We start from the raw sequence: 22,263 nt of genomic DNA, 5'->3' as shown, positions 1-22,263 counted from the left end.
GAGCATATGCACTAACAACACTCATCATCACACCATCAATTTCCAGCTTCATAAACATCACTCTGTCTTACACTCTTTTCACCTGCAAAACACTCTTGACACTCGGAAAACACTCTGTTCCTTTAGGATAACCCCGATCTACACCATTTCTCTTTCCACTCACACCATGGTAGAACAATTCGAAGCTCTCTCCCTTTACCAGTCATGCTGCCAACATTCAAAGTTCTTACCCTCACTTCCGCCGTCCTAATTTTCCTCATCACCTCCTGCCTCCAGACATGCCTTCCCCCTCTTCTTCCCCTTCTCCTTTGGCCAACAGTAGCCCGATTTCCACCAGCACCTTGTCGGCTAACAGTACTGGAGGAGGTTGTTGTTAACCCAGGCCTCAAAAGACCTGGTATGGAAATCTGTAATATTATTATCCACATATTTTCTCTAGCAAAAATTTAACACTGGATGCCCTTCCTGATGTAATCCTCCCCATTTATCCAGGCTTGGGACTGGCACTGAGAAATACACTGGCTTGTGCATTCCCCAGTGGTCTTTTGAGGCAATGCCAAACTAAAATTACTTCTGACATAGCAAATCAAAACAAAAAATCTAAAGGTTTGATTGCTCTATGTTATCAGTCTAAACAAAAACTCCACTCTACAAGTTCTCCTTATCCTAGAGAATATTGATGTCTGTGTGGTCAGTGAAACATGGTGTAAATCCATGGACAGCATACTGGCAGTGCAAGGCTGTAATGCCTTCCACACTTTTAGACCAGCTACTATACAGACAGGACTTAAAGGTGGAGGTGTCTTGGTTTACTTGAAAAATAAATATACCTTAAGGCTGGTCAAACAGAACAATGCAAGTGAGCTTCTCTATGTTCAAGTCACCATAGGCAAAATCCCATACCACTTCCTTGCAAGCTACAGGTCCCATTCTATGACTCAGGACACCCATAACATCTATTTAAACTTACTAGAAACATTCACCATCCAACTCAATACTGTATTCATGGGCAACTTTAAATACCCTAATATCAACTGGGAATCATGTATGCCACCAAACATGCAGGGACAGATATTCCCTGATTTTGTAAACTCCCTGGACCACATGGCCAATACACTGACCAGGGTGCAAATGTACTGGATCTACTCCTCACTAATATGGGAGAGTGCTACACAAACCCTAGTGTAATGTCTTCCCTGGTATGGTCAGACCACAAAATGGTCTACATTGACATAAAAATAAAACCTGGAAACCCAGCTAACCCTGGAATGTTCAGGAACTACTCTAAGGTTAATTAAAAGAAAATCTGACAAAATTTCAAGCCACCATAAACATTGGGAACACTGCTACCTTCATGGAACTGCTCACAGAAACCCTACACAATCATGTTAACTGCTGCATAGCTGTAGAAGGCCTTATGGTTATCTTTGACATGGGTGTCTATCTTAACCAAAAAGCTGGCTTTGTTTGACCTAATTAACCATCTTAGTTTGATGAGACAGTTTCTATATTTATGGATGAGGGGAAAACGGTGCATACTGCCTACCTAGATCTACCTAAAGCATTTAATACAATACCCCACTTTGGCACTGTCAACAAATTTAAGGAACTAGGTATATATCCCTTCATAACACACTGGACAGCTAGCTGTCCCATTGATAGGAGCCATGAGGTTAGAATTGGTGACGCTACCTCCACAAAGAGGCCAGTCACCAGTGGAGTCCCCAAAGGCTTTATGCTGCATTCCCTCCTCTTTGTTGTCGATTTTTGGAGTCCCCATAGGCTTTATGCTGCATCCCCTCCTCTTTGTTGTCGATTTCTCAGATGTCAAAGCCAATATCAAAGGTCCTTGGCTGACCAAGTTTGCAAATGGTAGCAAACTAGGAGCAGTCATTGAATATCCCCAAGATGACAGCACCCTTCAGGAAGTCTAATACAGACAAAGTCAACGAATAAAATTCAGTACCAGGAAATGCATTATAGTATCTTTTGGGAAGTCTACCTCCCCAGGTAACTACATCATCAATAAGATTCATTAGTCAGGGATCTGGAAACTCAGCATATGTCTGAGGTAGTAAAAAATATTCCATGTTGTGCAAATTATAATCAACTTATAAGCAAGGCCATGGCTCCACTGAGGTCATCATAACACTATACTAGAATGTCCTCCAAGGTTTCTTACAAAAATAATACAGGGAGTAAACAGAATGTCCTGCCCTGTCTTTTTGCTAGGTGTCATACAGACTTGTGAGAGGTGATCTTTGCCTGGTATACAATGCATCCCTTGACCCCGTTTTAATGAACCTTTTTGCACATCCTCAAAACAAACAGCATCAGAGCTGCTATATTAAAATATCTAATTTTTTCTTCTGACATAAGCAAGACATGTTGTAGAGACAAATATGTTTTTTAGAGATTTCCCAGTCTCTGGTACAGGGTCCTCATCTGTGTGAAGCAAAGCAGAGTTCCTCCCTAACCATTTTTAAGGGTAACTTGGACCAATGGATGGTTTGTAGACAGCTCAGCAAGCTCTTGCCTGATGACCTGCAGAGTTCTACAGAAGCAGAGAGACATTGGAGTGATTAAGTATCATTTTTCTGTATTTTCTTGCTACAAGTAGCTAATTCCACTTAAAACACTGAATTTTTAGAGTTTTTGTGATTTAAAAAGCTCGTGTCAGCTACATATTATACTTATTTTACTGTCTGCACTTTAACAAACTCGTTTTTGTATTTAAATTACCTGTTTAACTGTTGTAGGCTACACACTCAAGTGTGATAGCCATTTCTATGCATTTAAAGTGTTTTTTTTATTGTATTGGCTTTAGTTTCTAAGAAAAAAAAAAATATATATATATATATATATATATAGATATATATAGATATATATATGTATACTTGTTTCCCCCCCTTTCTAAGTTAGTATAGTCCAGTTTTTATGTTAGTGCTAAATTCAGGGCCGTGTTACAAGTTTCAGTGTTTGCCCATAACTTACTTGGAGAGAAGGAAGTTTCTCTGTTCACCTCTGAGAGAGGGAAGCTTTGAGCAGCCTATCTGACCCTGGAGGAGTGGTTTCAGCCCAGAAATTAGTAGTTTATTGGCCATTTTGGACTAATTTCTATCTCTTTAATTTCCCTGCTATAAAACCTGCATTTGCAAGTTTTTGCGCTTGTGTACAGCTCAGCAAGCTCCTGCCTGGTGCCCTGCAGAGTTCTATAGCATCTGAGAGACAAAAGAGAGACTTTGGCGTGATTAAGTAGCATTTTTCTGCGTATTCTTTCTGCCTTTAGCTAATTCTGCCTAAAACACTGAATTTTTAGAGTTTCTGTAATTTAAAAAACTTATTTCAGCTACATATTTTACTTATTTTACTTCCTGCACTTTATCAAAGTTGTTTTTGTGTTTAAATTACATGTTTTACTGTTGTAGGCTACAGACTCAAGTGTGATAGCCATTTCTGTGCATTTAAAGTTTTTTTTTTATTGTATCGGCTTTATTTTCTGAAAAAACAAACAAAAAAATTTGTTTTCCCACCTTTCTAAGTTAGTATAGACCAGTTTTCAGGTTAGTGCTGCATTCAGGACTGTGTTACAAGTTTCTGTGTTTGCCTATACCTTACTTGGATAGAAGGAAGTTTTTCTGTTCACTGTGAGAGAGGGAGCTTTGAGCAGCCTGTCTGTCCCTAGAGGAGTGTTTTCAGCACAGAAGTTAGTAGTTTATTGGCCATTTTGAGCTAATTGCCATCTCTTTCATTTCTCTGCTATAAAACCCACATTTGTGAGGTTTTTGCACTTGTATACAGCACAGCAAGCTCTTGCCTGGTGCCCTGCAGAGTTCTACAGCAGCAGAGAGACAAAAGCAAGACTTTGGAGTGATTTAAGTATCATTTTTCTGAATTTTCTTGCTGCCTTTAGCTAATTCCGCATAAAACACTGATTTCTTAGAGTTTCTGTAATTCAAAAAGCTTGCTTCAGCTACATACTGTACTTATTTTACTGCCTGTACTTTAACAAAGTCATTTTCATGTTTAAATTACCTGTTTAACTGTTGTAGGCTACACACTCAAATGTGCTAGGCATTTCTGTGCATTTAAAGTGTTTTTTATTGTATCTGCTTTATTTTCTGAAAAAAAAATCCAATAAAATAAATTTGTTTTCCTGCCTTTCTTAGCTAGTATAGTCCAGTTTTTCAGGTTATACTGAATACAGAGCTGTGTTACAATTTTCTGCATTTGCCCATACCTTACATGGATAGAGGGAAGTTTCTCTGTTCACCTGTGAGACAGAGGAGCTTTGAGCAGACTATCTATCCCTGGATGTGTGGTTTCAGCCTAGAAATTAGTAGTTTATTGTCTATTTTGGGCTAATTTCTATATCTTTCATTTCCCTGCTAAATATCCCACATTTGCAAGGTTTTTGCACGTGTATACAGCTCAGCAAGCTCCTGCTTGATGCTCTGCAGAGTTCTACAGCAGTAGAGAGACAAAAGAGAGACTTTGGAGTGATTAAGTATATACTTTTTCTGAATTTTCTTGCTGCCTTTAGATACTTCCGCCTAAAACTCTTATTTTTTTTAGTTTCTGTTATTTAAAAAGCTTGTTTCAGCTACATATTGTACTTCGTTGAGGTAAATGCTGCTCTGCGGTAAAAGAACCCAAACAATAAAATGAAACAGAGCAACAGCAGCAAGCCAAGGACCAACGCACCCAGAATCAGCATATAACAAGCAAAAATCTCGAATAACTTCCAGTGAACAGGATCCAAATATAATGTAAAAGTTTATTAAGACAGGTTAGCGCTTTCACCAATAATGGCTTCCTCAGACCTATACACTCTACAAATCACATCCTTGTTTAAATAGCGCTATTGGCGGGAATTTAAAAAAACCTTAAAGTGCAATCACATTTAATTTAAAATACACATCAAGCAAAAGCAGATATCTCATATAAACAGTTGAAAACACATATTTAAAAACACATATTTAAAAAGTGTCACTAATCATATCAATATATATCTATACATTATGCAGATATATATCTCTGCCTAAAATATCATTACCTACGAATACTCCTAGCTTTCAAGAAGGGCTTAATAGGGACTACACCAACAGGGCACTCAGGGACAGGATTAGGGAGCATGCCTACAACATCCGGATAGGTCTGAAAACTAATGCCCTTGCTAGACATATCATGGAGAGTGGACCTAGACATGTCTTTAAGTTTTCCATCTTAGAAATAATCAAGCCAGGCAATAGAGGGGGCGATATAAAAAATTATACAGAGACCAGAGAAGCAAATTGGATAATAAAATTGAGATCTGATGTTCAACCAGGTCTCAATGGTGTAGTCCCTATTAAGCCCTTCTTGAAAGCTAGGAGTATTCGTAGGTAATGATATTTTAGGCAGAGATATATATCTACATAATGTATAGATATATATTGATATGATTAGTGACACTTTTTAAATATGTGTTTTTAAATATGTGTTTTCAACTGTTTATATGAGATATCTGCTTTTGCTTGATGTGTATTTTAAATTAAATGTGATTGCACTTTAAGGTTTTTTTAAATTCCCGCCAATAGCGCTATTTAAACAAGGATGTGATTTGTAGAGTGTATAGGTCTGAGGAAGCCATTATTGGTGAAAGCGCTAACCTGTCTTAATAAACTTTTACATTATATTTGGATCCTGTTCACTGGAAGTTATTCGAGATTTTTGCTTGTTATATGCTGATTCTGGGTGCGTTGGTCCTTGGCTTGCTGCTGTTGCTCTGTTTCATTTTATTACATATTGTACTTATTTTACTGCCTGCACTTTAACAAATTCATTTTTGTGTTTAAATTACCTGTTTAACTGTTGTAAGCTACACACACAAGTGTGATAGCCATTTCTGTGCATTTAAAGTGTTTTTTGATTGCATCTGCTTTGTTTTCTGAAAAAAAAAAACAATATATATATATATATATATATATATACTTGTTTTCCTGCCTATCTAAACTAGAATAGTCCATTTTTCAGGTTAGTGCTGAATTCAGAGCTTTGTTACAAGTTTTTGTGTTTACCTATACCTTACGTGGATAGATGGGAGTTTCTCTGTTCACCTGTGAGAGAGGAGAGCTTTGAGCAGCCTATCTGTCCCTGGAGGAGTGGTTTCAGCCCAGAAATTAGTAGTTTATTGGACATTTTAGGCTAATTTCTATCTCTGTCATTTCCCTGCTATAAAACCCACATCTGCGATGTTTTTGTGCTTGTATTCAGCTAGGCAAGCGCCTGCCTGGTGCCCTGCAGAATTTTGCAGCAGTAGAGAGACAAAAGAGAGACTTTGGAGTGATTAAGTATCATTTTTCTGCATTTTATTGCTGCCTTTAGCTAATACTGCCTAAAATGCTGATTATTTTAGAGTTTCTGTGGTTTACAAAAGCTTGTTTCAGCTGCTTTAACAAAGTCATTTTTGGGTTTAAATTACTTTTTTAACTGTTGTAAGCTACACACACACTCACGTGATAGAAATTTCTGTGCATAAAGTGTGTTTTTGACTGTATCTGCTTTATTTTCCGAAAAAAAAATATACTTGTTTTCCCACCTTTCAAAGCTAGTATAGTCCGGTTTTCAGGTTAGTACTAAATTCAGCACTGCGTTACAAGTTTCTGTGTTTGCCCATACCTTACTTGGATAGATGGAAATTTCTCTGTTCACCAGTGAGAGAGGGGAGCTTTCAGCAGCCTATCTGTCCCTAGAGGAGTGGTTTCAGCCTAGAAATTAGTAGTTTATTGGCCATTTAGTGCTAATGTCAATCTCTTTAATTTCCCTGCTATAAAACCCACATTTGTGTGGTTTTTGTGCTTGTATACAACTCAGCAAGCTCCTGCCTGGTGCCCTGCAGAGTTCTACAGCAGCATAGAAACAAAAGAGAGACTTTGGAGTGATTAAGTATCATTTTTCTGAATTTTCTTGCTGCCTTTAACTAATACTGCCAAAAATGCTGATTTTTTTTAGAGTTTCTGTGGTTTACAAAAGCTTGTTTCAGCTGCTTTAACAAAGTCATTTTTGTGTTTAAATTACTTGTTTAACTGTTGTAAGTGACACACACGTGTGATAGACATTTCTGTGTATAAAGTGTTTTTTTGACTGTACCCGCTTTATTTTCTGAAAAAAATATATATATACTTGTTTTCCCACCTTTCTAAGCTAGTATAGTCCAGTTTTTAGGTTAGTACTGAATTCAGCCCTGTGTTACAAGTTTCTGTGTTTGCCCATACCTTACTTGGATAGATGGAAGTTTCTCTGTTCACCTGTGAGAGAGGGGAGCTTTCAGCAGCCTATCTGTCCCTAGAGGAGTGGTTTCAGTCTAGAAAATAGTATTTTATTGGCCATTTAGTGCTAATTTCCATCTCTTTCATTTCCCTGCTATAAACCCACATTTGTGAGGATTGTGTGCTTGTATACAACTCAGCAAGCTCCTGCCTGGTGCCCTGCAGAGTTCTACAGCAGCAGAGAGACAAAAGAGAGACTTTGGAGTGATTAACTACCATTTTTCTGAATTTTCTTGTTGCCATTAGCTAATCCCACCTAAAACACTGAATTTTTAGAGTTTCTGAGATTTAAAATGCTTGCTTCAGCTACATATTGTACTTATTTTACTGCCTGCACTTTAACAAAGTCATTTTTGTGTTTAAATTATCTGTTTAACTGTTGTAGGCTACACACTCGTGTGATAGGCATTTCTTTGCATTTAAAGTTTTTTTTATTGTATCTGCTTTATTTTCTGAAAAATACAAAAAAACAAATAAAATATATTTGTTTTCCTGCCTTTCTTAGCGAGTATAGTCCAGTTTTCAGGTTAGTGCTGAATTCAGACCTGTGTTACAATTTTCTGCGTTTGCTCATACCTTATGTGGATAGATGGAAGTTTCTCTATTCACCTGTGAGACAGAGGAGCTTTGAGCATCCTATCTGTCCCTGGACGAGTGGTTTCAGCCCAGAAATTAGTAGTTTATTGGCCATCTCGGGCTAATTTCTATCTCTTTCATTTCCCTGCTAAATATCCCACATTTGCGAGGTTTTTGCACTTGTATACAGCTCAGCAAGGTCCTGTGTGGTGCCCTGTATAGTTCTCCAGCAGCAGAGAGACAAAAGAGAGACTTTGGAGTGATTAAGTATAATGTTTCTGAATTTTCTTGCTGTCTAGCTCCCTCTGCCTAAAACACTGTTGTTTTAGAGTTTCTGTGATTTAAAAAGCTTGTTTCAGCTACATATTGTACTTATTTTACTGCCTGCACTTTAAGAAAGTAATTTCTGTGGTTACATTACCTGTGTAACTCTTGTAAGCTACACACACAAGCGTAATAGCCATTTCTGTGCATTTGAAGTGTTTTTTGATTGTATCTGCTTTATTTTCTGAAAAAAAACTATATATATATATATATATATATATATATATATATATATATATATATATATATATATATATATAGACTTGTTTTCCTGTCTATCTAAGCTAGTATAGTCCAGTTTTCAGGTTAGTGCTGAATTCAGAGCTTTGTTACAAGTTTCTGTGTTTGTCTATACCTTACATGGATAGATGAGAGTTTCTCTGTTGTCTTGTGAGAGAGGGGAGCTTTGAGCAGCCTATCTGTCCCTGGAGGAGTGGTTTCAGCCCAGAAATTAGTAGTTTATTGGACATTTTGGGCTAATTTCTATCTCTGTCATTTCCCTGCTATAAAACCCACATATGCGAGGTTTTTGTGCTTGTATATAGCTAAGCAAGCTCCTGCCTGGTGCCCTGCAGAGTTCTGCAGCAGTAGAGAGACAAAAGAAAGACTTCAGAGTGATTAAGTATCATTTTCCTGCATTTTCTTGCTGCCTTTAGCTAATACTGCCTAAAATGCTGATTTTTTTTAGAGTTTCTGTGGTTTACAAAAGCGTGTTTCAGCTGCTTTAACAAAGCCGTTTTTGTGTTTAAATTACTGGTTTAACTGATGTAAGCTACACACACGTGTAATAGACATTTCTGTGCATAAAGTGTTTTTTTGACTTTATCTGCTTTATTTTCTGAAAAAATATATACAAAATATACTTGTTTTCCCACCTTTCTAAGCTAGTATAGTCCAGATTTCAGTTTAGTACTGAATTCAGCACTGCGTTACAAATTTCTGGGTTTGCCCATACTTTACTTGGATAGATGGAAGTTTCTTTGTGCACCTGTGAGAGAGGGGAGCTTTCAGCAGCCTATCTGTCCTTAGAGGAGTGGTTTCAGCCTAGAAATTAGTAGTTTATTGGCCATTTAGTGCTAATTTCCATCTCTTTCATTTCCCTGTTATAAAACCAATATTTGTGAGGATTTTGTGCTTGTATACAACTCAGCAAGGTCCTGTCTGGTGCCCTGCAGAGTTCTACAGCAGCAGAGATACAAAAGAGAGACTTTGGAGTGACTAAGTATCATTTTTCTGAATTTTCTTGCTGCCTTTAGCTAATTCCACCTAAAACACTGATTTTTAGAGTTTCTGGGATTTAAGAAGCTTGTTTCAGCTACATATTGTACTTATTTTACTGCCTGCACTTTAACACAGTCATTTTTGTGCTTAAATTACCTGTTTAACTGTTGTAAGCTACACACACAAGTGTGATAGCCATTTTTGTGCATTTAAAGTGTTTTTTGATTGTATCTGCTTTATTTTCTGAAAAAAAAGCAAAAAAAAAAAAAAAAAAATATACTTGTTTTCCTGCCTATCTAAGCTTGTATAGCCCAGTTTTCAGGCTAGTGCTGAATTCAGAGCTGTGATACTAGTTTCTGAGTTGAACATACCTTACTTGGATAAAAGGAAGTTTCTCTGTTCACCTGTGAGAGAGGGGAGCTTTGTGCAGCCTATCTGTCCCTGGAGGAGTGGTTTCAGCCCAGAAATTAGTAGTTTACTGTACATTTTGTGCTAATTTCTATCTCTGTCATTTCCCTGCTATAAAACCCACATTTGTGAGGTGTTTGTGATTGTATACAGCAAAGCAAGCTCCTGCCTGGTGCCTTGCAGAGTTTTGCAGCAGTAGAGAGACTTTGGAGTGATTAAGTATCATTTTTCTGCATTTTCTTGCTGCCTTTAGCTAATTCTGCCTAAAATGCTGATTTTTTAAGAGTTTCTGTGATTTACAAAAGCTTGTTTCAGCTGCTTTAACAAAGCCATTTTTGTGTTAAAATTACCTGTTTAACTGTTGTAAGCTACACACACGTGATAGACATTTCTGTGCATAAAGTGCTTTTTTGACTGTATCTGCTTTATTTTCTGAAAAAATATATACTTGTTTTCCTACCTTTCTAAGCTAGTATAGTCCAGTTTTCAGGTTAGTACTGAATTCAGCACTGTGTTATAAGTTTCTGTGTTTGCCCATACCTTACTTGGATAGATGGAAGTTTCTCTCTTCACCTGTGAGAGAGGGGAGCTTTCAGCAGCCTATCTATCCATAGAGGAGTGGTTTCAGCCCAGAAATTAGTAGTTTAGTGGCCATTTTGGGCTAATTTCTATCTCTTTTATTTCCCTGTTATAAAACCCGCATTTGTGTGGTTTTGCACGCCGGGCAGCGCCTGTTAGCTAGGGTATAACTATTCCTGGCTCCACAAAGTCTACTTCAATTTTTCCCTTGGAACTAGACAAACTTTCAGCTTAAGAACTCAAACCATTCACTCCTCAGCTTGGCACTTGCTCAGAACTCATAGCAAGCTCTAATAGCTCTAATAAACCTTAGCACTAGTTCCCCCTATACTGTAGAGAAGGACAAGGCTCTCTATTAGACCTTACCAGCTAATTTGTAAAACAGTTCACTGTATCTATCCAGGCATGTCCAAAGGGCAATTTCTGGTGTACTCTCTGGTCCAACTGGTGAATCTGGGAATTTTGAGGCAATGTTACAACTGCCTCATGTACACAGATAACCCTCTCCTCCTACGACCAAACACTAATACATGTGAGAGATGCAATTATACAGCCAAACTGGAGGCTAATCTCTCTCAACCCAAGACTGGACCAGGCAGTCAAGAGGAGAAGGGAATTACTTGCATCACACCACCAGTCTCACATAGACCTATGAAACCAGCACCTGCAATAAACACAGACAAATACACGAAAACATACTCAGAGGCTCTAAATAAAAATCTGCAAAAGCAAAAGAGACCAACAAAGCAGACATCCAAGCAACCTCTACCCCCAACACAAACCATGAAACACATACTTCACAAAACCATTGTGCCACAAATTCACTGCCCTTAAGGCAAAATAACATAACAAACACACTAGTAATAGGTGACTCTATAGTCAGGCACACTGATGTCCCACTCACTAGACTGACTAAGGAGAAGGTTACTGTTAGCTGCCTGTCAGGTGCCAAGATCCACCACATAACACAAGCACTCAGGTCACTCCAGAACAAGAACAAATATGACCCTGTCATTGTCCATGTTGATGTGAATGACCTGAGCCGTACCTCCCTGGACTACATGAAAAGAGACATGGTGGAGCTCTCTGATCATGTAGCCCAAGCCGGTATGACCCTGACCCTGAGTAGCATTCTGACATCACCAAGAATGATACCATGTTATAAAGAAAAAGTTATCAATTTCAACAATTGGCTAAGCTTCTGTTGTCATTCAAAGGGGATCCAGTGTCTGTCAGCCTGGGATGACATGCTCAACAAGCCACGCTGCTTCACTAGAGATGACTTGCACCTGTCACCCTTAGGCTTTCGAATACTGGCCAAGGCTCTTGCCACCCCCATAGTGCCTTTTTTAGGCAAAGCTCAAAAGACAAACCCACTACCGTAAATAGCACAAGTAACAAAAAACTGAGGGTAATGCTACTCAGTGCCAGAAGTCTAAACCTCAAAATGCATGCACTCAAGGCACCCCTCAGTATGGAGAAAATCGATATATCTACAGTGACAGAAACCTGGTTTAAGGCTCCAGAAAGAACCCCAGCACTACCAGGCTACAAATCATACCATGCATTTCAGCCACAAAACCCCAACCGAAATACAAAAGGCGGGGGCGTATTCATATTCATCTAGGATACCCACAACTCTAGGTTATTGGCACAGCACAATGCTTCAGAGATTATCCACGTGCAACTAACAATACGCAAAACTGCAATCCAAACTGTAGCTTGCTACAGATCACCCACCATGTCCCAGGACCCCCTTTCTGCATTTCTGGAAACACTATGAAATATAAGGGTCCTACCAAACACCCGGATATTGGGTGATTTCAATTACCCAAACATTAACTGGGAGAACTACTTAATAACTAACTCCCTTGCCCAACATTTCCAAAATGTATAAACTCTAATGCCACCAGAGGTGACAACATATTGGACCTGGTCATCACCAACATGGGCGACCGGTGTTCCATATCGGAGATCAACCCCTCACTGGTTAGATCTGACCATAAACTAATCACTCTGGATATCCACATTCTGCCCCCACCCCCAGTCAAAGAAACCACTGTGAAAAAGTTTTCAAAAGCAAACTTCACATTACTTAAGACCGAGGTGGAAAGTTTCAAAGCTCCCATGCTAAAGGATAATGCTGTCCAAGCTGCAAAATCCTTTACAAATGCACTCTTTGGGCACCTACAATAATGCACGGATCATGCTATCCAAAGTAAAACCAAGACTCATTCCTCCAAGAAAAGGAAACCAGTCTGATGGATCCCTGCCATAAACAATATACTATACAATAGAAGGAGGAAACTAATACAGAAAAGAGTAAAATCCCAAGAAGGGAAGGCATCCCTGATCAGTGTCAGCAAGAAACTACAATCCCTCATAAAATCATCCAAGGCTAGCTTCGAAAGAAAAATTGCCAAGGACTCCAATGATAACCACAAGGCATTCTTTAACTATGTCAAGAATCTAAGTGGCAATTTTAAGATCTGCTCGGAGTTAGAGCAGAATGGCACAAAATACACTGAACCGAACTATATCACCAACATCCTGGCAGACAGGTTCAGTGCAAACTTCACCCCCCTCTCATCCCCAAAAGGGCCCATAACCATAACAGAAGAATGCAGTGCCCCTGAAATCACAGAAACTCAGGTTAAAACAGCCCTCTCCAAAGCCAAAAACACAGCATCAATGGAACCAGATGGTGCCCCAGGCTGCATCCTACATGAGCTCAAAGATGAACTAACCCCTCACATAAACACTCTGTTCAAACTCAGCATCTCCACAGGCTACGTGCTCATAGAGTGGGGCACAACGGTTATTCTGCTCCACAAAGGTGTAGCCACAACAGACCCTGGGAACTATCACCTTATAAGCCTGACTAGCTTGGTCTGCAAGGCTATGGAGTGCATCATCATGGATCTCATTAAAAGAGACATTGGGTACCTCCAAACACTGGACCCTACCCAGTTCGGCTTTGTTGAGGGCAGATCATGCCTCCTAAACCTGGTGGACCTTTTTTGAGACAGTTAGCAAGGCTATAGAAGAGGGAAAGGTGGTATGCACAGCCTACCTAGACCTCACAAAGGCATTTGACACCATTCCCTTTCAGGTATTATAGACAAGCTCACTAGCCTGAACATAAACCCTCTACATCATGAGATGGGTTGCCAACTGGCTCACGGATAGAACCCACATGGTAAGAGTTGCATGAGCTAGGTCTGACTCTAAAATTGTTACAAGTGACATTCCCCAGGGCTCAGTCCTAGGACCCCTCCTGTTCAGCATATACTTCTCAGAGGTACAGGCAAGCACAGGAGGACTATGGCTGACCAAGTTCACAGATGACTGCAAAATAGGGGCTATAATTGACTCTCTGGCTGACACAGACATCCTCCAAAAGGGTTTCACTGAGACAGATTCCTGGTGTCAAAACCATGGCCTCCAGCTAAATGCCAAAAAGTGCATAGTCATCCTCTTTGGAAAAAACATAGTGCCCACAAACTACCACATAGGTGGTCGCCCCTTAAATACAGAAGACGTAATAAGGGATATGGGGACCCAAGTAGATAGTAACCTTTCCTTTGATAATCACATTGCCAAAGCGGTTAGAAAATCCTTCTATATGACCCACCTAATCACAAAAGCATTTGCATCCAGATCAAAAGAGGTTATTGTGCCCATCAACACATCACTCATCAGACCCATCATAGTGTACAATGCCCCATTTGGGATGTACCTTACAAGACACCTGCAACAGCTGGAAAGACCACAGAAGTACCTCGCCAAGAGGATCACTGGCCTCAAACAGATGCCCTATGCAGCTCGACTGAAGAAACTCCAGCTGTACTCGGTTGCATACCGCCTACTGAGAGGTGATCTCTGCCTGACATACAAGGCCATGTCCAACCAAAAATTGATGGACATGCTCCACCTAAAGAAAACCATATCCCCTTGAGCCATATGCTGTAGGGATCTAAACCTCGCCACAACAATAAATAGGATGTGCTGGAGGGATAGATTCCTGTCCCAGACACTTCCCATGCTCTGGAACTAGATTCCAATCTACATTAGGCAGAGCTCCTCACTAACCCTCTTCAAGAGAAACCTTAATGAGTGGATGGTAAACAGAAAGTATACCCCAGGGATCACTTCAATGGCTCTGCTGGACAGAGGCACAGGGAGCTAATGTAAGGGAGTGGCGAAAGCCATCACTTTCCGGCTAGGCTTATAAATGCCTTCAGGCAGAAAGCCTAGAACCTACCTATGAACCTATTAAGAGGTAGTCAAGAACTCCCCGCTACATAAATCAGATTTGTGGTTCAAATTAGGCTTGCTTGACTAGGCTTATAACAGCCATAATGGCCATTGATGTAGTATACACCTATGAACATGAACCAATGATTTATTCAGTAGGGAATTTTCCTTCTCTGTTCCCTAGTTACATTCGGTCTGTGGCTACAATACCCTGGAAACAAGGTATGTGAGTAAGTTGAACACTGATTGTGTCACCTACGAATATATCTTCTATGGCAGGGGCATTGCCATTTATTTAAGTGCTGCCACATGTATCTCATTTTACACAACAGGACAGCTCATACCTGATGTCAGCAGGGACATGTGACTACCAGTGATGCCATGGTGATGACAGAATTCCCATGGCACAGTCTTTTGACACTGTCACAACAGACCTCAAACTAATCCCCTCCATATAATGAGTCTGATATGGGTCAGGCTGAAACTCCAGCCTCACCACTGTTTAGCAGACATTCTGTAATTGTGAATCCCACTCAGGATGCACAGGGCTCCACAGTCCTAATGCTGCCTGTAAGCTGTACTGCCTTTGACATAAATATCCACCCCACAAGGGAGAGGGGTGGTGGTTTATATTGCTGCCATCACACCAGTCTGTTCCTAATGTGGCTGCAGCTCATAGCATTAATCAGTGGATGAGCAGTGCAGTGATACAAGCAGAGACAGCTGCAACCCAAACCAAAATGTTAAAATGGTAAAACTGTCAGTTTCCGGTGGTCTGGCATGCAATACCTCCATGGTCTGACTGAGAACATCTAGTGTGTGCAAACTACAATATATTATTTGTACAGAGTGCAGAGGTTACTGGTGCTGGTGGTGCACTCAAGGGGAAGAGGGCAGCTCTCTGACAGACCCTGCTATCTGTTGCCATGGATGAGAGGTGGCTAGTTATAGGCTGAGCATAGTCAGATGATGTCTTGATACAGCCCCACTACTGGCTATGGTCTCATGTAAGTGACAATTGACCTTTATTAGTCTTCACCACTTGGACTTACCAGGCTGTGTATTCTCATTCCTGTACTTCAATAACACGAGTATCCTATTCTGCAGTTGCAGCATTCCACACCTATTTCTGAGTATCATCCTAGTTGTAGGCGCCATGTTTTTTGAAGTGGCATACCCTACCATGGTGCACATATACTCATATTCTACTCCCCTGTCATGCCTTATTAGCATTTGCAGTACAGTAGACTGGCTCTTTCAAACCTAAAGCACATTTTTGCATATTTTCTTTTAACACCCATGACTTCTTATGGGGTCAGACCTTTTTGCATCTGGTTTCTTTAACACAGCAACTTACTACCTAATAACATGCAGTATTAGAAACAGCAAGGGCAGTATTACAAACACAAGGTGCGGGGATTGAGTCTCACAAGGGATAATTGGCTAAGCTTAAAATGGCTCGCAAGGGCAGTTAGCTTAGGATTAATCTATGAACCTATCTATGAACCTATTAACAAAATGTCACTAAAATTGTTAATCAAGAATGTCCCGTAGTACAGAAATTAATAACTGTCACTTATTATTCATATTTTCATATTTATGTTTATATTTTTATTCCTGATAAATTTACACACTATTCAATGGTATAGTGTGAAATGCCCTTGTGGGAGACAGGAAAATTCATTGTCAATGCTCATTTATATCACACTATACTGCAGACATCACTAGTTTTTTGTTAGTAATTATGAAAATAAGCAATATTTCCATCTGTATGCACGTAAATAAAAATAATGGTCCAATTCATTATTAAACTAAATGAAAACATTCATAAATACTGTCACTACTATCATGTGTACAAAAGCTAAACGAGTGACCCTGTCTCATTATACAGATCCTTATTCATGTATCATATTCAACAATAATAGTCGCATGTTGAATTGAAGAGATTCACTCATATGGCATAACATATCTATATAACCAAAACATTACATATTCCACAATGTTGAAACGCTAAAAAATAACGTACTAAAAAGCAACGATAAACAGTATAATTCATATCATAAAACAAGCATTAAGTGCAACATACAACTGTCTTAAAAGATAAATAATAAAAACTATCCTATATATCTAATGTATCCAATAACTATTATTGCACTACGAACATCAATAGTAAAGAGCAGTTCAGCATGCTCTCCTTGTCACAACTTGCTAACATGTGTCAATGCGCCGCTAAAATGTACAACTAAAATGTACAGGGCATAATGTCCATAGCATGAACACTCTAAGCATAATTTGCCCATGACACAAAGAAAAGCCTAAAGAATGCATGTGGAAACGGAAGAACCCTGTTTTCATTTAGTTTAATAATGAATTGGACCATTATTTTTATTTAATTTTATCTATTTTTTCGTTCATTTACGTGAGCGATTGTTTTATGAGTTTTGTGTAGATAAGCACTTTACACCTATTACGTAGGTCATCAGATGTTATAGGTGACCAATGAGGTTCCTAGTGATAGTATTTATAGCAAAGTGAAACAATGCTTTTTGATAGTCTGATGAAGCCTGTTGGCGAAAGCGCTTACTACGTTGTGTTTGAATAAAAGAAGTTTTATCGTGAAGATTTGTCGTTTGAATTTGGGAACATCACAGTGAATTTACTTGGCTTTATATGTTTATTGCCTTACGTTTCATTGCCAGTTGGACAACGTGCATGCTTTTGGAGACTTTGTTTTATTACACTTTTGGCACGCTGTTCTTAGCCTCTGCTTGTTTGCTGCTCCATTTTGGGATTGGTACAATATTTCCATCTGTACTTAATACTTCAAAAAGGAAGTGATTTACAAACTATTGCACGGCATTGGGTGAAGCCTTAGATGCTGTTCAAGAAACTGTCACTTGAAATTTGCACTGTAAGTTGCACATCTTGAGAGATATTCAGTGTTATTATATTGCTATTTAAACAATTAAGCATATGCTTTCATATTTCTGTAAATATGTCAGTATGCATGCACTCAGAGAAATTTTTTTGTAGTCATATGAAAGCTTATGAAACCACAAAGCACTTCACCAAACAGGAAAAATAAATAAATGATCCACAAAGCTGAAAATAAGGAAACAGATATTTTACTGTATAAAAACTCAGTAAAAAACATATACAAAAGTAAGCGCTTTTGTAAGGCACACTGACCAAACTTTATCAGACAATAAAGATTATTGTCTGATGAAGTTTGGTCAGTGTGCCTTAAGAAATCGTTTACTTTTGTATATCTCCATTTCCTTATTTTCAGCTTTGTAGTTCATTTATTTATATGAAAGCTTATGTCTCATTAACAAAGGCATTCAAACAATATATTTAGGTTGTACAGTTTCCAAGATAAAAAAAATATATATAATTATGCATTTGAGGGCATTATAATATATTATATTTATGGAAAAGTCAATGAATGCACTGACAATTATCACTGTAAAGAATCAGTCTTTATTTGTTCAGTTTCTATAGCTTTTATTTTTCACAAAATATTTACATTTGTTTATCTAACTTTTTAAGTTGATTTTTTTTCAGAAAATGTTCTGGAATGTAAGGGTGTACGTAAAAGTACGACATTAACACATGGGTGCCAGTGAGCTAGAGAGACAGTCCATCGCAGTGTTACATCTCTTCGAGGTAAGTAGGAATCAAAAAAGGCTACCACAAGCAGTAAAAAGGGTTTACTATTGGAAGTTTCTTTTCCTGAATCCCAGCCAATTTTATTTAAGAGTGATTCATTTCTTTTCATTCAAAGAAAGAAAAAAAGGAATATTATTCTAAAAGCATGTTAAGTGAAATGAAAGATCACATATGATTCAACTAATATATGTATCTGATAGAGTGATGCCAGAAAGCTTGCATTTAGTTTCTATATGCAACTTGTTCCATCTTTAAATTATTATATTGTTAAACAGCTTTTTCCCTGTCCTGGTGCTGAATCATACTTTTTAGATTCAGAGTCGAGAATCAGGGACAAATCAAAGCAGGCAAAGGTCCAAAATGAGTGGCAGATTTCAAATATTCTTGTTATATACACAGAAAGTTGCTAGAGTAGCAGGTTTTGCATTGGTATACATTACCTGAAGACATGAAGTATTACACTGAAACGTCTGTTATTAATTAGTGACTGTAATCTTCAGAAATTTGCCAGAGAACCACAAATCATTTTAGGAGCATGCAAAATGTATGAGGCAATATCAGAACCATTCTGCAAATTAAGGGACAGTTGAAAGCTATGTGGTTAATGAAGATTGTTGATATATCTTTAGCTGGTGAATTCCAAATTCACTTCATACATGAGTGGAAAGCTAAGGGCACCTGTCCATAGGTTCATAGGTGTTTACTAGGCTAATGACCACAAGGGCCTTTTTAAGCCTAGCCATGCATCCCTAATCTCTGACAAGTTCTGATACCCTTGATAAGTGTAAGCATGGGCCTGGGAGATGAACCATTTACAGGTTACCTGTGTCCATTAGAGACATAGGTGCCAAACCAGGGATGAACTTCCGGTCTCCCATCCAATTTTCCAAGTTGCACATGAACTGGGTTTGGGAGGAACTCTGCTTCACATGTATAGGGAGCCTGTTCCATAGACAGGGTAGTCTCTGGGATACATACCTATCTCTGCAGCAGGTCCTATTTATATCACAGACAAAGTTTAAATCTTTAGAATGGGTAATTCTGGTGCTATTTGTTTTGTGGATATGCAGGAGGTCCATCAGAGTGGGGTCTAACAATGCCCTGTATGCCAGGCATAGATCTCCTCTCAAAAGCCTGTAGTAGATAGAATACATGGATAGGGCCTTGTGGCGGTCTGCTGAATGTTGAATACAGTGGAAAAATGGCTTCCTTGGAATTAAATGCCATACCTTTGTTTATAAGTTGTGCAACAGAGAATGATTTCCTCACCGCTGTAGACATATGATGATCAAAGGCTGCATTGCTATCTATGTGTGTCCCTAAGTCCCTGACTATGGGTCAGCTCTAAGGAATGTGTTGTCAATATGATAGTTATAAGGGATAGATGGTTTCCCAAAAGATATCATTATGCATTTATTGGCATTTATTTTTAGTCCATGGCTCTGACCCCAGCTGTTTGTCTGGGTCAGCCCCTCCTGAAGAACATTTGTGTCAGTATGAGATTCAATGACAGCTCCTAATTTTCAGTCATCTACAAATTTAGTCAGACTGAGACCACTGGTATTGGCCTTGACATCTGAGAAGTAAATGACAAAAGGGAGCAGTCCAATGATTGATCCCTGAGGGACTCTACTTGTGACTGGCCTCTTTGTAGAGGTGGACTCCCCAGTTCTAGCTTCCTGGGTCCTGTCTGTGAACCATCTGGCTATCCACCGGGTGGCATATGGGTTTGTACCAAATCTCTTGAGTTTCTGAACAATGCCTGAGTGGGGTATTGTGTCAAATGCCTTGGCCAGGTCAAGGTAGGCAGTGTGAATGATTTTACCCTCATCCATTGCTTTGGTGACCTTCTCAAAGAAGTCCACCAGGTTGAGTAGGCATGATCTGCCCTTGACAAAACCAAACTGGGTTGGGTAAAGTGTCTGGAGGTTTTCTATACCTCTATTGATCATCTCCATGATAATTCTTTCCATGGCTTTTTGAGTTAGTTCTGTACTTCTTCCTGGTGGGTACAGCTGCCTCTATGCAGCTATTAACATACTTATACAGGGTTTTTGTGAATAGTTCTGCAAAGGCAAAACATTTCTCAGGGTGTTGGGGGCTTGAAATTTTGCCAGGTTCTCACTTAATAGCAGGAAGTTAACCTTAGAATAGTTCCTGAATATTCCAGGTTTAGCTGGGGGTCCAGGTTTTATTTTTACTTCAAAGGAGACCATTTTGTGGTCTGACCTTACCAGTGAATGCATTACAGTAGGGGGGTGTGCAGCACTCTCCCACATTAGTGAGGACCAGATCCAGTGTGGTTGCACCCCTGGTTGGTGTACTGACTATCTGGTCCAGGGAGTTTGTGTTTACATAATCCAGGAATCTCTGTGCATGTACGTTTGATGTCGTATAGGATTCCCAGTTAATAGTGGGGCAATTAAAGTCACCCATGAATATGGTATTAGGTTGGATGGTTAGTGTTTCTAATAAACACTAGTCATCCGACCCAAGTCGTTCTTTTTTAGTATATGTTAACGGAGGATGATAGAGATGTATGCTCTTTTCTAAGGGAGAGTCAGGCTCACAATGCCAAGTCTCATCAGAATGTTACATTGGTGATCTCCATAGCAACGAAGTTGTCTGCAAAGCAACAGCGTCATCTGTAAGAGGGAATTGATACTGAAGGCAGTGCACTGTGGGAAACTGGACTGGCTGTAGTGAGAAGCTTAACATTCACATGGAGTTGATCTGCTACTGTTGTGAAGGGTCTATATTAAATAAGCGAACGCTTAAAAAAGTGAACACTTATTCATCGACCCTAGTACAGTGAATGTCGAACACTCGGAACAGCGATTTTTTTCCCAGGGAAAAAAAATCGCTGTTCCGCAAAAAAAAAAAAAAAAAAAAAAAAAAAACTTAAAGCAGTATTTAATGTGGGGAGCTTCGCCCACCCCCACACCCCCCACTTAAATATACCAACTCCAAGATCGCACCACAGTGGAGGAAACGGCAAGCTCCCTAAACCGGCCCAACAATTTTTTTCCTGAGAAAAAATTTGCTGTTCAGGGTGTTCGAGATTTTCAGCGTTCACTGAAATAGGGTCGATGAATCAGCATTTGCTTTTTAAGTGTTCGCTGATTCAATATAGACCCATTGTGAAAGTGGCGGCTGGTGACTTCAAATCAAAGGGGGGCTGCGGGAGACAGCTGAATGGGTGGAGGTCATTGGGAATGGGTGTGGCCAACTAGAAAGGGAAGGAGCTATGCTGAAAACCACAAAAACTGTAACTTTAATTAAATACTCTGCCCTGGGTGCCAAACCATCATTATGAGAGTTCAATCAAGACAAAATGAAGTGTAGAAGAAGACAAATATTTCAATCCATTGGCTGCATGACAGCTTACTTAATATCTAGATGGAAACAAAAAAGTTGTGAGGCATGAAAAAATAAATTACTTTTTAAATACATTACTGGAATGCTAGTCAAAATCAAGTATAAAAATCAAGCAGCACTCAACTCAAACCACTTCTCCTTGCACTGCAGTTCTAATTATAATTTATATTCAGCTTTATTGAAGTACCAAGTAGCATGCTGAAAGTAGCAAACTCTGTGATACCCCCACTTGTAAAAATGTTTCTTATCCAAAAAAGACCTGCTGCCTGACAACTATCTACTTGTTTCATGGGGGAAAACATGATCAAAGTAAAAAATGAAAAGCAAACAAGAAACAAGCTCAACATACATTGCTTAAAGGATTACTGCACAGGATATGGACCGCACATGATAGATTGGCATTCTGTTTGGTTTACAGGTAAAGCCTGTAATGAGCTCTTAAAATAATGTAATCCTGTCCTTTATTACAAATACTGTCATATGCATTTCAATACCCAAGGCTTATATGTTATCAAGTTATGTAAGTATTCTCTGCATGGCA

Source organism: Protopterus annectens, chromosome 1.part1 (assembly GCF_019279795.1).
Source record: "Protopterus annectens isolate FY-2018-M chromosome 1.part1, PAN1.0, whole genome shotgun sequence".
In the NCBI taxonomy this organism is placed as follows: domain Eukaryota; kingdom Metazoa; phylum Chordata; order Ceratodontiformes; family Protopteridae; genus Protopterus; species Protopterus annectens.
The sequence above is the reverse complement of the archived record's forward strand: the minus strand, read 5'-3'. Positions refer to the sequence as shown.